The sequence below is a fragment of the Chiloscyllium plagiosum genome, unplaced genomic scaffold (assembly GCF_037043375.1).
Source record: "Chiloscyllium plagiosum isolate Xiang-an unplaced genomic scaffold, Cpla_swu_hap1 HiC_scaffold_38, whole genome shotgun sequence".
Taxonomy (NCBI): Eukaryota; Metazoa; Chordata; class Chondrichthyes; order Orectolobiformes; family Hemiscylliidae; genus Chiloscyllium; species Chiloscyllium plagiosum.
This window is the reverse complement of record NW_028270176.1, coordinates 28293255-28298254: the sequence shown is the minus strand read 5'-3', so window position 1 is coordinate 28298254 and position 5000 is coordinate 28293255. Positions and strand designations below refer to the sequence as shown.

General features: G+C 48.6%; 1 long non-coding RNA gene across 1 annotated transcript in view; it reads left to right on the top strand.

Annotated features, from left to right (window-relative positions):
- Positions 1 to 5000, top strand: part of LOC148139355 (uncharacterized) — a 146585-nt gene that overhangs the window by 102880 nt on the left and 38705 nt on the right. The gene's annotated exons all lie outside the window — the stretch shown is intronic.

Sequence of the window (5000 nt, the reverse complement as noted above, 5' to 3'; positions counted from 1 at the left end):
TCTCTCTCACACATACACACAATCTCACACACGTGCTCTCTCTCTCACACACACACTCTCTCTCACACACACACACTCTCTCTCACACACAAACACACACACACTCTCACTCACACACTCGCACACACTCTCTCTCACACACACTCTCACACATACACACACACTCTCTCTCATACACACACTCTTTTTCTCTCAGACATGCACTCTCTTTCTCTCTCACACACACTCTCTCTCACACATACACACTCTCACTCTCACACACACCCACTCTCTCACATACACACACTCTCTCACACACACTCTCACTCACGCACACCCTCTCTCTCACACACACTCTCTCTCTCACACATACACACTCTCTCAAACACACGCTGTCTCTCACACACACACTCTCTCTTCTCACACACACACACTCTCTTCTCACACACACGCACTCTCTCTCACACACATACACACACTCTCTCTCTCACACACATACACACTCTCTCACACATGCACACTCTCTCTCACACACACACTCTCTCTCACACACATACACACTCTCTCAAACACACGCTGTCTCTCACACACACACTCTCTCTTCTCACAAACACACACTCTCTTCTCACACACACGCACTCTCTCTCACACACATACACACACTCTCTCTCTCTCACACATACACACACACACTCTCTCTCTTCTCACGCACACGCTCTCTCACACTTACACATACACTCTCTCTCAAACACACACACTCTCTCACACACTCACACTCTCTCTCACACACTACACACTCTCTCTCACACTCTCACACACACAAACTCTCTTTCTCACTCACACCCACACACACACTCTCTCTCACACATACACACACACACACTCTCACACACCCACACTCTCTCTCACACACACACTCTCTCACACATACACACACACTCTCTCTCATACACACACACTCTCTCTCATACACACACTCTCTTTCTCACACACACACTCTCTCTCACACACACTCTCTCACCCACACACTCTCTCTCACACACACACACTCACACCCACACACACACTCACACACACACTCTCTCTCTCACTCACACACACACACACTCACACACACACTCACACACACACTCTCTCTCTCACTCACACCCACACACTCACACACACACACTCTCTCTCTCACGCATACACTCACACTCTCACACACACTCTCACTCACACACCCACACTCTCTCACACACACCCACTCTCTCTCACACACACACTCTCTCTCTTCTCACACACACTCTCTCTCTCACACATGCACACACTCTCACACACACACTCTCTCTCTCACACATACACACTCTCACACACATACACACTCTCTCTCACACACACACTCTCTCTCTCACTCACTCACACCCACACATTCACACACACACACTCTCTCTCACACACACTCTCTCTCACACACACAAACACACACACACTCTCTCTCACACACACTCTCTCTCACACACCCACACTCTCTCACTCACTCACACCCACACACTCACAGGCACACTCTCTCTCACACACACTCTCACTCACACCCACACACTCACACACACACACACTCTCTCTCACACATACACTCATAAGCACACTCTCTCACACACACTCTCTCTCACACACACACTACCCACAGACTCTCACTCACACACACACTCTCTCTCATACACACACTCTCTCACACATACACACACACTCTCTCTCTCATACACACTCTTTCTCCATACACTGCACACACACACTCACACACTCTCTCACACACACATACTCTCTCGCACACACATACTCTCTCGCACACACACTCTCTCGCACACATACTCACACACACACTCTCTCTCACACACACACTCTCTCACACACACTACACACACACACACTCATACACACACTCACACTCTCTCACACACACTACACATACACACACTCTCTCTCACTCACAACCACACACTCACACACACTCTCTCTCACACATACACTCACACACACTCTCTCACACACACTCTCTCTCTCACACACACACTACACACACACTCTCACTCACACACACTCTCTCTCACACACGCACTCTCTCTCTCATACACACACTCTCTTTCTCTCACACACTACACACACACACTCACACACACTCTATCTCACACACACTCTCTCACACATACACACACACACACACTCTCTCATACACACATTCTCTTTCTCTCATACACGCACTCTCTTTCTCTCATACACACACTCTCTCTCACACATACACACTCTCACTCTCACACACACCCACTCTCTCTCACACACACACTCTCTCTCTTCTCTCACACACTCTCTCTCTCACGCATACACACACTCTCACACACACTCTCTCTCTCACGCACACACACACACTCTCTCACACACATACACACTCTCACTCTCACACACACCCACTCTCTCACACACACACACTCTCTCTTCTCGCACACACACTCTCTCTCACACATACACACTCTCTCTCACACACACACTCTCTCTCTCACACACATACGTTGTCTCTCACACACATATACTCACTCACACACACTCACACACACTCTCTCACATACACACACTCACACGCACACACACACTCTCTCACAGACACACACTCTCACACACACACACTCACACACACACTCACACACACTCTCACACACACACTCTCTCTCACACACACACACATTCTCTCTCTCACACATACACACTCTCTCAAACACACGCAGTCTCTCACACACACACTCTCTCTTCTCACACACACACACTCTCTTCTCACACACACGCACTCTCTCTCACACACATACACACACTCTCTCTCTCACACACATACACACTCTCTCACACATACACACTCTCTCTCACACACACACTCTCTCTCACACACATACACTCTCTCATACACCCACACATTCTCTCACACACACACACACTCTCTCTCTCACACATACACACTCTCTCAAACACACGCTGTCTCTCACACACACACTCTCTCTTCTCACACACACACACTCTCTTCTCACACACACGCACTCTCTCTCACACACATACACACACTCTCTCTCTCACACATACACACACTCTCTCTCTCTCACACATACACACACACACTCTCTCTCTTCTCACGCACACGCTCTCTCACACTTACACATACACTCTCTCTCACACACACACTCTCTCACACACTCACACTCTCTCTCACACACTACACACTCTCTCTCACACTCTCACACTCACAAACTCTCTTTCTCACTCACACCCACACACACACTCTCTCTCACACATACACACACACACACTCTCACACACACTCTCACTCACACACCCACACTCTCTCTCACACACACACTCTCTCACACATACACACACACTCTCTCTCTCATACACACACACTCTCTCTCATACACACACTCTCTTTCTCACACACACACTCTCTCTCACACACACTCTCTCACACACACACTCTCTCACACACACACACACTCACACCCTCTCACACATACACTCACAAGCACACTCTCTCACACACACTCTCTCTCACACACACACTACCCACAGACTCTCACTCACACATACACTCACAAGCACACTCTCTCACGCACACTCTCTCTCACACACACACTACCCACAGACTCTCTCTCACACATACACACTCTCACACACATACACACTCTCTCTCACACACACACTCTCTCTCTCACTCACTCACACCCACACATTCACACACACACACTCTCTCTCACACACACTCTCTCTCACACACACAAACACACACACACTCTCTCTCACACACACTCTCTCTCACACACACACACTCTCTCACTCACTCAGACCCACACACTCACAGGCACACTCTCTCACACACACTCTCACTCACACCCACACACTCACACACACACACTCTCTCTCACACATACAGTCACAAGCACACTCTCTCACACACACTCTCTCTCACACTCACACTACCCACAGACTCTCACTCACACACACACTCTCTCTCATACACACACTCTCTCACACATACACACACACTCTCTCTCTCATACACACTCTTTCTCCATACACTGCACACACACACTCACACCCACACACACTCACACACTCTCTCACACACACATACTTTCTCGCACACACACTCTCTCGCACACATACTCACACACACTCTCTCTCACACACACACTCTCTCACACACACTACACATACACACACTCTCTCTCACTCACAACCACACACTCACACACACTCTCTCTCACACATACACTCACACACACTCTCTCTCTCACACACACACTACACACACACTCTCACTCACACACACTCTCTCTCACACACGCACTCTCTCTCTCATACACACACTCTCTTTCTCTCACACACTACACACACACACTCACACACACTCTATCTCACACACACTCTCTCACACATACACACACACACACTCTCTCATACACACATTCTCTTTCTCTCATACACGCACTCTCTTTCTCTCATACACACACTCTCTCTCACACATACACACTCTCACTCTCACACACACCCACTCTCTCTCACACACACACTCTCTCTCTTCTCTCACACACTCTCTCTCTCACGCATACACACACTCTCACACACACTCTCTCTCTCACGCACACACACACACTCTCTCACACACATACACTCTCACTCTCACACACACCCACTCTCTCACACACACACACTCTCTCTTCTCGCACACACACTCTCTCTCACACATACACACTCTCTCTCACACACACTCTCTCTCTCACACACATACGTTGTCTCTCACACACATATACTCACTCACACACACTCACACACACTCTCTCACATACACACACTCACACGCACACACACACTCTCTCACAGACACACACTCTCACACACACACACTCACACACACACTCACACACACTCTCACACACACACACTCACACACACTCTCTCTCACACACACACACACACTCTCTCTCTCACACATACACACTCTC